Source organism: Rhodnius prolixus, unplaced genomic scaffold (genome assembly GCF_049639745.1).
Source record: "Rhodnius prolixus isolate KJV_2025 unplaced genomic scaffold, Rpr scaffold_8, whole genome shotgun sequence".
Classification (NCBI taxonomy): domain Eukaryota; kingdom Metazoa; phylum Arthropoda; class Insecta; order Hemiptera; family Reduviidae; genus Rhodnius; species Rhodnius prolixus.
Genome location: NW_027411593.1, coordinates 25639451 through 25653119, shown reverse-complemented (window position 1 = coordinate 25653119; position 13669 = coordinate 25639451). Strand labels below are relative to the sequence as shown.

Genomic DNA, 13669 nt, shown 5'->3' with positions numbered 1-13669 from the left:
TGTTTGGGATAATGAGGGAAGACGGTCTTTGATGATCAAGTTGGGATGGTTCGTGAAATCATGGAATTTATTTTATAGGGTTTCTTTTTAAATAATTTGTTCAATAGAAATTTTGAGATCAGAATGAAGGGTTAAAATTTGATTCGTAGAACGAAGCGATGGTAATTTTTTTGAGTGATAATGACTAGACTGGTTGTATATGATAGGTTTTGGTATGCTTGATTAAACTCAAAACCTTACTTCAGTAAGTCCATAGGATAGGAGGTTAATAGCAGTGTTATAAAGAAGTTTCTTGTTTAAATGTTGAAGTATCTATAAAGAATTTTGTGCTATCCCTTAAGATCCAGTCTTATGACTATGTTAGTCGTTTGTCTAAAGATTGGTATTTTACTTGGTTGACAATAGGTATGATTTATTCCTTTGGTGATATTGTCTTAAATTGGGTCTTGATAAACCAGTAATGCAGAATTTGATGTGATCTTGTAGAGCACAAGTTGGATGTACAGGATCACGATTTGGTGATATAATGCTGGAATCTTTAGCACAAGAGTGGAGTTCTGTATTCGAATGAGCATGGATATCTGCAGTGTATAAGATAATTAGGTGAGGAGCAAGGACTCTACACTAGGGCAAACATGTCTATATTAGAAGTATAGAGGAGCCATAGTGGACGCAGAAGAAATGGACAGAAAGTTGATGATGAAATAGTATGCTGATGAAAGGACATTAACCCTTGGGCATCCAAAGCAAGCATGGGTGTCATAATCTGTGAAGCGCCTCTAGAAAGATTTAAGGACAATACTGCAAGAGACGGATTAAATGGCGTCAACTAGATGAGTGGAATTGATGAGTTATTGATTGAGATGAACAGAAGTTAAACTGATGACTGAGGGACTGAAGCTTACAGAGGAGGGAATATATTTCTTTTCGTCACTAAAATGCTCAAGTTTTCGTCCCAAAAGATAGTCATCAAGTTGAGTGGTTGGTAAGGTGAGGGAATATTAATCGGCTTATTGGGCTTAAATGTCGCAATGGTGGTGGCGAATTTCTGTACAGATGTTCTGCACAGGGCGTTCTTAACGAGATGACTGAGAATTTAGTTGACGTGAGATCGAATCTGTGGAATAAAGCTGAAATGAATCAACAGGGTGTCACAATTCCAGTGTTGATTACAATGAGCTGAATTGTAGAATTAATTCTTTTTTAATTATTATTATTTTGCAAACTAAATGCCATTTCTCTGAGTATGGCGGAGCCCAAAGTCTGTGGTAAATAATGATAAAGGAAATATTTGTAAGGTAATTTGAGTGAGAACGATATTAAGATAAATCGTTTGAGGACAGCCACCTGATTTTTGATTTGCTTTAATATAAACCATTCAATAAAGAATATGTTAGGCATAAGTGCTTACTAAATGTATGATTGTGGGGACCATTGGCCTTTTTAGATGTTAGACGCGGAAAAGGGCGTCTGCTAGCCTCTAAAGAAGAACATATAGGGTGAACGTTCCGTAGTGAACAGTTGGGTTGTTTGGGGTTAGTGAATATTAGTATGGACCAAGAAGTGGAGGGAAGCATGCCCGTTACCCTTCACAGGGCCAGACGATGAAACGCGGCATGGCCCGAACTGGGCCTTCCGCCGCACACCGTCCCTGCCATTCTCGGCAGGGCACCCAACTAAGGGGGAGGTTGGTTTCTCTTCTCCTATACCAGGAGACAGAGCGGGAAAGTCGGCCTTGCCACCTCCCACCATTATACACCAATATTCTCTGTTCACTTTGAACTGGCGCACTGGTGGTATATTCTCAGTTGGTATGTTGGTAGTACTGGTCCAAGAGTTTAGCTTGGCGCTATCCGCTCAGTTAACTGCCGGAGTCCAAACCAGACGTCGTGAAATTACGTCACGTTTGAACCAGATAAATCGTCTTCCTTAAAAGAGAGAACGCAATTAAATAAAAGTTATTTCTTATTTTTTAAGTTCTTTTTCTGGTGCTTCGTGTGTGCTGTTGGTTATTTATTTTTCAATTTATTAACTTAAAAAAAAAATACGTGAACTCTAAATTTATAAATATCTATAAAATTAACTAATTTTTTTGTAAATTGCTATCAATAGCAATTATCTCAACCTTGAAAGCAAGGAGAGTTTCAATTGCCGTCAAGGAAAAACCATTGCTTTACTTTTGAAGTGCCATCAATCCCATCAATTGAGACATCGCAAAGTTCTTTAAAAAAAACAAAACAAAACCAAAAACTAAGGTCTGCATTTAATTTTCTTCAACAGTAGAAATATTTTATAGATTATTTTTAATTTTTAAACGTTATCTTTAATCTATAGTTTTGATTTGATTATTTTGTAAATGATTTCTGTCTATATTTTTCACTTAAATCAAACTTTATTATCAAATATACTTGACGTAAACAATTCTATTTGACTAATTCTCTAGGTTTGTGAAATAGGTTGATGAATTTCGTAATTATCTTAAAAATTTTCCAGTGTATTTTTACTTGGTCTTAAGTCAATTATCATGCCAGGATTTTTCAAATACTATGCTCAAAATATGGAAATTAAAATCGAAAATGGTGTAAAATTCATTTATATTTAATATTTATCTTACTTTACTTTGAAGTGTGTATTCATGAAATTTTGAAATGTCCTTGCCCTTGGGGTATCTTAAATATTTTTAATTTTTTGCTTTTCTAATAATTCCTTCAATAAAACATTTTAAATATGCTATTGGACGACAACACTCGGAATAGTTTATTTACAGTTTCTGTTCCGCAACTGTCATCTTCCCTTTTTACAAAATTTTCACTACAACTTCTTGTAATATTTAAGTAATAGCCATTACTTTGAACATTTTTTTTGTTTAAATTAAATCGCGAATTATTATTTTTATTCTTTTTAGTTAGTTGTATGATTTATTTATTTTTTCAATAAATTATTTTGTGTTGTATGTGTTTCTATTTATTTTTTCCCGATTATTATTTTTTTTATATGTTCTTACATTAATTAAAAAAATTAAATTCTTCCAGTTTAAACAGTTAATTTATGACGTAAAAGAATGACGTACATCTTCTCAGTAAACATAATTTATTTTTAGAAATTATTTAAAGTTACAGTTCGGCATTAACTAACGCTTCACAAAGCAGAGTTTTTTTATGGCTGCTAAGGAACGATCCGTTTCCTTATTTACGTGGGCAATCTCATTATAATCAAAGTTCCTTTCTAAAGAAGAAAAAGAAAATATTAAATGGAATGTTTTATCAAAAAATTTTAATATTAAATGAAGTGGAGAGAATGTTGTGTTTTTTATGCTTGCCAAGGGAGTTGTTATTATATTAATATTGTTGAAAAAAAATAAGTGTTCATAATCTTGCTATTAGGCATTTATGAACTGCTTATTTTGAAATATATAGAGGCGTAGTTCTTAAATATTATTCAAAATTATCGGGACGTTATTCAAATTAAGGCTTTTTTAATAAATTAAAAAAGAAATCCTTTATATAATACTAGCTGTACCCGTTCACACGTTGCTGTGTTTGAACAAAAAGGCAGTTTTGATACCTCAAACATAATTTATTAATGACCAAATGTATACAATACATCGAAATGAAAATTAACAATAAAATTATCCCTACTTCAGAGTACAGAAGTGTCCTTGCAAAGGTATCATTTCTACATAATGTGAAAAATTCAGTTAATGTTGTTGGAGGTGGTGACATTGCTCTTGCACGTACATTTTCTGATGTAAAGTACACACGATGTCCATTTTCTGCTAAATGAACAACCGTTGAATATCGTTCATGAATGGAAAATGATATACAGGTAATACGCCATACACCCACATTGCTACTTATGAAGCGTCTCAGTTGATATTGGGTGACTTCATCGTTAGATGCAGTTGTATTTTCCACTCCAAACACTGCCATATCGCTTCCTTTGTTCACATATTTGCAAATATATTATCGCTTTCACTGAATTGCAGTACCCAGCATTTATGTGTGCGTTATACGTTTTTAGTAGTAATGGAGAATATGGTACTACCCAACGATTATCAACGTCAATAGTATTGTTGAGTACTTTTAGTTTAATGGATTTTCCACCATCTTCGGTATAATTTATTCTCGTATTAATAATTGCAAAAAACTGTTTTTCAAGGTTTTCATGGTTACACTTTTAACAAATATTACTAATTAAATGTTATTTTGATATTTTTGGGATATTTGTTCGGGAGCACCTAGAGCCCCAACTTTGATTTTAAAAAAAAATTGCGAAAACCTTCCCGGGGATATACCTAATAATTTCCCAAATTTTCACGGCGATTGGATGTATGGTTTTTGAATCTATCGAGTACAAACAAACAGACACACATTCATTTTTATATATATAGATTTTGTTTTTGTTTACGTAAATTTACCAATTTACGTATTCCAAATAACATTTTTTGCTTTCTCTTTCTTTTTAATTATTTTTATTTTAATTAGATTATTTCATTTATTTTTGGGTTAAAAACCATTTTGAACCCCTACACCACTTTTTCTTACCGCAATTCACTCAAAAAAATGTTCTTATAACTATTTCTGAACGAAATAAAATTACTTAAAAACTACACAATTTATACTTCCGTAGAACCAATGTTCAGGACTATATTAATATACAAATGACGCCCCTCATTAAACTTAAACGATACTTTATAGAGCGGCAGTCACATCTCTCCTAGAATTGCCTAAAAAAACAACATTTTCAAGGGAGAATGTTACAAAAGTAGTAATAGATCTACGACATATCTTCACGCGTACGAACTTGAAATGAAATCATTGTATTCATTGTTAGGAGTAAATAAATTGTTGGAAACGTTTTAATTTATTATTATTATTTATTTATATTTTTTAATGATTTAAGGCGCGTCAACATCTAAGGTTATTAGCGCCCGGAGCTTTTTTTCAGTGCACTGCCGGCCTCCAGTCAGTGTTCTCTCCTTATCCATCACCAAACAGTGAGCTGTAAGAAGCTCCAAGGAAGAGAAAAATCTAAGGGCCAACAGCGGGATTCGAACCCGGGATCTCCGCGTGGGAGTCCAGTACGCTAATCACATAGCTAATCCCTTCCCTGTTATTATTTGCATTGAATGCGAAAAAGTCTTTTTGTGTATGTGTGGGTGTGTGTGTAACAGGATATTTCAAAAAGTTAATCCGATAGCTTGAACTATATATCCTGTCTTGATACATTTGTCACTTCTGATAGGCTTTAGCCTAAATCTGTTTTTAATAAATATACTAGTCGTTTGCGATATTTCAGTTTCTTCCTTGGTAACTTTGATTCAAAAGATTTTTGTTTTTATACGTTGTTTATAACAGTCATAGAAGGTTTTTTTAAAAATAATTTTTTGTTTTTGTTTTTTCTGGGTGATTCTCAGCCAAATTTCATGTTAATCTACTCTATAAAGAGCACTTATTGTAGCATCCTTTGTTAGCACTAAACGGAAAGATTATTTTTTTGAGGGAATTTTATTTGGAGGGAACCTCGGTGGATCGTAGGTGCCACCAAAAATGGTCGTGTTTGCGATTGTGTGAACCAACTAACCAACACATAGACCATTTTATAAAAAAAAAAAAAAACACTTTTTGGGACTCATGAGACCTAAAAACGGATATTGCAAAGTGCCCAAATTTCGTTTCCCTTAAGTATATTGAATTTTATTGTAAAATAAAAAATAATAATAACTTCGACAAAATGTCTGTCAGTTACTGATTTTTGAAATAATATTGTTTAAAAAAATTCATACAAGAAACGCAAAAAATATAATTTAAAAAAGTACACTTTTAGGTGTTTAAAAAAAGTGTTCTTAATTTCGTCCCCTCGGCCACAAGTAAAAAAAAATATTGGGTAATAAAGAATGTTGTGTTTTTTATAATACTATATATTAATACACAAATCTCAAATAAGATGAAAAGTCAAAACTCTGAACAAATTTCACAGACAAATTATTTTTTGTTTGTGATAAAACTAGTATGTCTTTTGTTTGAGAAACAGCCGTACTCATTTTCAACCCGCTTTTTGAATTGTTGCTGAAAAAAAGGAGAGGCAAATTGTTCTTCTTAGTTAACTGAAATGCCATTCGAGGCAAGTCTCCGAAAGTTAACCCGTAGAAGTTTTTCCTATTGTCAGGCAGTATTCTGCAAGCATTTTTGCTCGATGACTTTGGGCAGAGCTGTTGGTCGGCCAATATTTCTATTAACCATATCCTCTGGTTTTAATGAGGATTTGACATAAATCCTTCAGCGTTGCTCTTGGAACTTGGAATGTCTTTGCTGCCGTTTTGTAGCCCATTTCTTTTTTTTCTCACCGCCTTCACTGCTTCTACCATTGTCTTAGGATTCCATTGCTTACGTTTTGCCTTCTAAATCGAAAGCTAATAATCAACTGTTTTCTATAACTTTTTCAAATATGAAATAAAAATAATGTCCCCTATTTAAGGGTACGGAATTAGGAACAATTACATTTTTAAAGATGGCTACCACTATAGATACAACACATGAATGAACTGACGTTTCGTTGAAGAATTTCAAAATAAATACAATATGTGACTTGCCCTAAGCAACATCAATATTTTAACGAACCTTTTAAAGACTCGAATACTGGCTTTGAGACACAACCAAATATAACAACTTATTATGACTAAAAATACAACGGCTGGACATGGACCGTACCTCAAGTTGACGTTTCCAAACGATTACTGCTGCCTCAATGTAGCTTTCTTAAAATTGCCATTAGTGTGCAATACTTGGCGATTGTTTTAAGTAGGGGGACGAAATTTGGGCACTTTACCCACTTGCAAAGTCTAGTATTGAAAAATAGATTGTAAAAGCTTAATTGAGGTACATACATGAACTTAACGAGATAAAAATGAGTAAAAACAAGCGATAAATTACCCATTTAGATAACTTAGACGATTACTAGACGGAAAGCAAAACGACTGCTTCTACAAAACATTGCTAATTGACCATAATTAATCCTACATGACCGGGTACAATGGTAAAGTTAGTCAGCTCTCTCATAAAGGTTCTAACCTCAATGGAATACAGTAATTTCTATCTAAATAGTTTAGGCCCTACTACTGCTTTTCAAACCTTATTCCCCTACACACCAACATTAACATACATTTTCGATACTAACTCAAAATGTTTTAGAAAATGTTAGCACAATCCAAAACCAACTCTTTCATAGCTTTATCTAAGCACACCTACGCAACACTGTAAGTGGCCTAGAGACATTTTTGGAGGCTAATTTTCACTGCTTTCTTTATTTAATAGCATTATTGCGTACAATGGCACTTATTTCTAGTGGTACAGACTTTGCTATTTAAATAAGCCATTCACTGCACAACTTAATTCCATAAAACTAAAAAATGGAGCAATGCGATGAAATAAAGTACGTTTTTTTAAATAATTTTGTTTATAATATAAATTCAAATAAATTGACCGTTATCATTCAGTGCCTGCTAAATTTGAATTGAATTATTGCAACGATTTATATTAGAGCAAAGAGTTAATCAAAATGCCTTCTGAAATAAATTATTTATTCTTCGATGGCCGAAAACGTTTTTTCGTTTAATGGTGTTAATCTTTATTATTTGGGAAATTTATTATAAATATAAAAAGCTGGGACTGAACCTAGTGCTTTGACAATTAAATTTAAGATATTTCAGAAAGTAGAGATAATCGATTCGTGCAGTGAACGGCTCATAATAAAATAATAACAAAGAAGTTTTGTAGAATTTATTCGAAAGTGACTCCAAATATTTATTTCAAATTTGGTGTGCTGCATTTAAACTTCTGTTGTTTTCCAATTTCGAAACCAGTTTCCGATTTCCATCTTTGATATTTAGGAAATAATGATTAAATCAGTTTGGTCTAAAGAAAAATATGGCTTTAACCAAATTTTCCATCAGCTAATGTAGTATTTTTAACATTTATAATAATGATAAAATTCAGCGTGCTATAAAAGATAAAATCAGCGAGATTAACCAACACTGCGGACCTAAAACACATTTGCTAACATTACATTCAACTTGTTTCGTATGAAGTAATTTCAAAGAGGACTTAGAACTCAATAACTGAAGCCATATATCCGGGGTCGAAAGGGTTGTTGTCACTTTGTGGAAAGTAAGATACATTATATATCAGTTATATTCTTGACTCCTTTTTCACACAATATCGTCTCTATGTAAATTATATCCGCAAAGTTTATAGGTACTTCTCACATCTGCGGTTATTGACGCCCAGATTTTTTTTTTCAGTACACTGCCGGCCTCCGGATAGTGCTCTCTAGTTACACAGAACACTGTCCATTAATGCTGCACGAGACCGAGACGGTATGACAGTGTCTCGTCTCGCTTCGGATATCTCGGTTTTTTGAAATTTCTTTTTAAGCATTAAAAATATTTAAAAAAAAAAATGCACCCAATATCTGAGGTAATCAAAGTGAATAAAAAAAATGGTTTGCTATTAATAATCTTTTCAAAAATTATTATCATTTTCTAATAATTATTTTAATTTATATATTGGTATTGATATAAAGAAAAAAATGTGTGTAAAAGAAGACAACTACTTACACTTCAATGCATCATATGTTACTATTACTGTTATATATCTTTATATAATTTCAAAAAGATGTTAAAAACGCGCCAAATGAAAGACCCAAATAACATATCTGCCAGCTATAACAAGTCGATTCGTGAAATAAAAAATACACCTCCCAACTAACTTCCCGCATTCTAAAATATAATTCAAATAATATCAAAGTTCAAAGTATTAGGTTAATGATAGTGAAATTTATTATACATATAAAAAATTATGTAATTCAGAGACAAATATATGTAGTATTATTGAATATATGTAATAAAATCGTATCTTTTAATAATTTTAATTCAATACCCGTAATGATTACTTAATGAAAGAACACAATTTTATAATTTTGTAGCGAAAACTTAATATTTGAAAAACCGAGAAGTGACCGAGATTTCTCGAATAAATATCGACGAGATATATATATAATGTCTGTCCATAACTGGGATAGTCAGCTGTAAGACGTTTCCTAGGACGAGAAACTCTAAGCGGTAGTAGCTGGTTTCGAACCCGGGACCTCCGCGTGGGCTTAGTATATTATAACTAACAATATTGGCTGGTCCCAAGAGATGTCTGACGCGTAATAAATTTGATATAAATATTTCTAATATTTATGAAAATACCAGTGATTACAGTCAGATAAATATACTTACTCCTAGTAGCTTTGAAAAAGTAATTCCAAAGTTATGCAAATTGAATAAGAAGAGCTGAAGTTACATTTCTTAAGATATATAAATAATTAGATGCTAACCATTACATCAATAATAAAAATACAAGGTTGTTTTTATGACAGTAATTATTAGAACTTATTTATTATTATTAGAATACTTATATAATTATTATTAGAATGTGAGGGGAGAACCTGTGTACTTAAATTATTCAGTGGACAGATCAGCGGGCAGAAAAATGTAAGCGTTATGAAACCATCAGAGGTCGATATAATTTTTCAGCGGTTTGTCCTATTTTTGGAGGATACTGGAAGAAATGTTTTGGCGCTAAGAAATTAGAATCAGAGCATTTTCTTGCTTTCCTGAATGGCCTTCATTGGCAGAAGTTAGCAATTTTTCGCACTTAAATGCAGAAAATTCTTAATTGAAGAATTTATTTTTGATTTATAGTGTCTGTATACAGGGTGACCATGGTTACAGGCTCCACCCACTTTTTTATTTAACGGCGGGAAATTTCGAAAAAATAAAAAACACGTATTTAATCATTTTTAGTCTAGTTTATTTTCAGTGATTGGCCCATTTTTTTAAACCCCTATATCTCGAGATACAGCATCCAACTTTTGTTTTTCAAATGGAACGTTATATTTTTTGTTGCATATTTTTATAGTTTTTGAGCTCCTAAAAAAAACAAAAAAACATTTTTTGAAATCGGTTAGGTTTATCAAAAGTTATGATAATTTAAAGCATGAAAAACAAATTTCAGTTTATTGTCAAAATTACGTTTTTTTTTTTAAAGAATCTGTTCAAACTGGGCACAATCAACGGGTAGGCAAGCCAAAACTCTGGTATCCCACGCTCTGCTTGTAGCAGCACTTATGGTGGCAAAGTCAAGATATAGGCAGGCTAGAGTTATTCGGCGTTTCAGATCATGGACTGAGGCCACGGGATTAAGGTTACCGTACACTTTATTTTTTAGATATCCCCACAAAAAATAGTCCATTGGGGTTAAGTCCAGAGATCGAGGTGGCCAGTGGATGGGACAATGAGTCCCTAAACACTTTTCATGGAAATTTTTGTCCAGGTAACCTCGAATAACTCTCGCCTTATGTGCCGGGAAACCATCTTGTTGAAAATAGATATCTAGCTGTCGTTGTAGTGGAACATCTTCAAGCAGAACTGGCAAAATGTCTCTTAAAAAAAACTTAGATACCTTGCGCACCAGTTAAGTTCTCTCTGTAGAAGTATGGGCCGATTAGTTGATTTCCTAAAACTCCACACCAAACGTTTGTAGAATAAACAACCTGAACGTCGAATAACTCTAGCCTGCCTAGATCTTGACTTCGCCACCATAAGTGCTGCTATGAGCTTGCCTATCCGTTAATTGTGCCCAGTTTGAACAGTTTCTTTAAAAAAAATAACGTAATTTTGACAATAAACTGAAATTTGTTTTTCATATTTTAAATTATCATAAGTTTTGAAAAACCTAACCGATTTCAAAAATTTTTTTTTTGTTTTTTTTAGGAGCTCAAGTACTTATAAAAATATACAAAAAAAACCATAACGTTCCATTTGAAAAAACAAAGTTGGATGCTGTATCTCGAGATACAGGGGTTTAAAAAAATGGGTCAATCACTAAAAATAAACTAGACTAGAAATGAATAAATACGTGTTTTTTATTCTTTCGAAATTTCTGGCCGTTAAAAAAAAAAGTGGGTGGAGCATATAACTTTGGTCACCCTGTATATTTCTATTTTTGCTCGCTTTTTTTTTTTGAATCCATTTCTGGCTTTGGATTTAATCCATCATCAAAAGTTGAATTAATTATAATAGTTTGGTAGGTTTTAATTATAATAGCCGTGTGGATAGCGTATAATGGGTTCCAACTCGGGGATTCCGGATTTGACTGCTACTGTTGGCACTAAGATTTCTCTCTTCGTAGGGGCAAAGTTCACAGTCCTGTGATTGTAACGAGAGAAGACTGTCCATAGATCGGCAGTGCACTGTAAAAAAGCACCGGCAGTTAATGACTTCAGATGTTTACTCGCCTTCCTCAATATCTATCTACTGTTTGTTTAAAATAACTTGCAACATCAAAGCCGATTTTAAATTATTTGTAAAACACAAATAATAGAATGGGGTGATTATTTTTAGAATTAATTATGGAAAAGATTTTGAACACGACGAGTATTTTATATATTAAGTGCTGGCAAAAATAAGATTTCATAGCAAGGTTTTAGACCTTTAAAAAAACAAAAAAAAAGAAGATGCTATAAGTAAATTAAAAAAGTAATCGCCTATTTTTTCAGGCGGGGCTTAACGTCCAACTACCAATTAGGTGTCATGGACGGAGGCGACTAGCAAACATACTTTATTGTAAATCTCTTTTTATTAAACATTAAATAAAATCCATGGTCTAAGACCGGGAATCGAACCCAGAACCACGATTCATATTAGCTTCGCAGGTCTCAAAAAGATACAATATTATCGATGCAAACTTAGTTAAGGTGAATTTTTTTTTTTTTTTTTTTTTTTTTGGCGCATCAACAGCTGAGGTCATTAGCGCCCGGAGCTTTTTTCAGTGCACTGCCGGCCTCCGGACAGTGTTCTCTCGTTACAGACAACACTGTCCATCACCGGACAGTGAGCTGTAAGAAGCTCCTAGGAAGAGAAAATCTAAGGGTCAGCTGCTGGATTCGAACCCGGGACCTCCGCGTGGGAGTCCAGTATGCTAACCTCATAGCTAATCCCTTCCCTATTGTACGATAAATATTGTGCGATAAACTTATTAACCTCTGATAGTTGATAAAATTCGGAAACAATTCGGGCATTCATAAAGCATGTTTGCTATTTGAATAAAAATTAGCGATATTATCATTGCGTTCTTAAATACATTTTTTAATAAATAATTTAAAAAATAAAATAAAAATGGTGAGTTAGAACCTGGAGACTAAAAGTAAGTCGTAAGTATTGAGATCAAATTTTTTTTCCCCCTGAAAAAGTCCTGGAAGTTAGAAAGCTGGCTTATAAGTTATGTTTACTTTCTCAATCCTATAACTTTATTAGCTACAGTCTTTTGATGAATATTGTTTATTTTCTTCAGATGTATTTCTTTACTTCTCGCTTTTACCGCTGCTCACTTTATAGAAACATAAGAAAGAACGAATTCTCTTCTGTAACTTTTTCTTTATAAATTTTTATAAAGTAGAAATAACCATTTTAAAGATATTTATATTTGAGGTAATTTTAAATTAACATTGCGTTCTGCTCACTGTGACGGCAGTGAATGCACTCACTAATTTTTTAAGATCGCTTTACTTGAAATATCGTTGTAAAATTACAGAAATCATCCAAGTTGCAGATCTTTTTACTAGTTTTTAGTAAATCTTAAGATTCTTCATTAATTATAGCGGATTTTAGAACAACGAAATAATTTACGAAATTAATAATTGTTTTATTAAAATTTTGCGCCTTTTATTTTAATTAATAAATTAATTTATTAATTTGATTACTTGATTTCGGAGAGTATATAAACTTGTTTTTTAATTAATTCAAATTGAAAGTAGGTATGCAGTTAATTAGCAGAAAATTTAAATTATTAATATTGGCTTTGTTTTACAAATTTTTTTTTAAAATACAAGCTTGAGGAAAATAATACTGATTAATTAAAAAGTGCAATTATTTTTCTGGATAGCCAGTTTTTAGTCCATTGACTTTATCCACCTTGCGTCTAATGGATGGATTTTATTCTTGTTTATTTTTATTATGAAATGATGCCTTTCATGGAAACCCATTTTACTTTTCCCTTACTGTCCACCTTACTGTCCACTAATCATGATCCTGTACTTGCTCACAGAAATCTGCAGTCACATCTCTCCTCCTTAGAACAGTGGTTCAAGAGATGGGCTATTAAACTTAATGAAACCAAGTCTCAAAATATCACCTTTACTCTTCGTCGCATTACTCTTCCTCCAGTCATCTATAACCTAACACCTCTACCAGTAGTAAACGTTGCCCGCTACCTTGGGCTTTACTTAGACCGAAGACTCTCTTGGAACCCCCACACTAGACTTAAAAGAACAGAACTGAACAGACGCTATCGACTACTTAAAAGACTCTTAGAGAACAGATCAAAACTCTCTCTGGACAACAAAAGACTAATTTATACAGCTATTCTAAAACCCATCTGGGCGTATGGAATAGAGCTGTGGGGTTCAACCAAACGCTCCAATCTTCAAAGGATTCAATCTCTACAATCTAAAATTCTTTGAACTATTGTAAACGCTCCTTTTTATGTCTCCAACTTGACTATTCACACTGACCTTAACATTCCTTTTGTCACACAAGTCGCTAAAACAAGATACCGAAAACTCCACT

At 32.7% G+C, this 13669-nt stretch overlaps 1 long non-coding RNA gene across 3 annotated transcripts in view; it reads left to right on the top strand.

Moving 5' to 3' along the window:
• Positions 1-1125: 1125 nt before the first annotated feature.
• Positions 1126-13669, top strand: part of LOC141451049 (uncharacterized) — a 1078357-nt gene continuing 1065813 nt past the window's right edge. For all 3 annotated transcript variants that reach the window (XR_012456506.1, XR_012456504.1, XR_012456505.1), the window contains exon 1: positions 1126-2255. This is a non-coding gene — a long non-coding RNA (uncharacterized lncRNA). The remainder of the gene's footprint in view (positions 2256-13669) is intronic.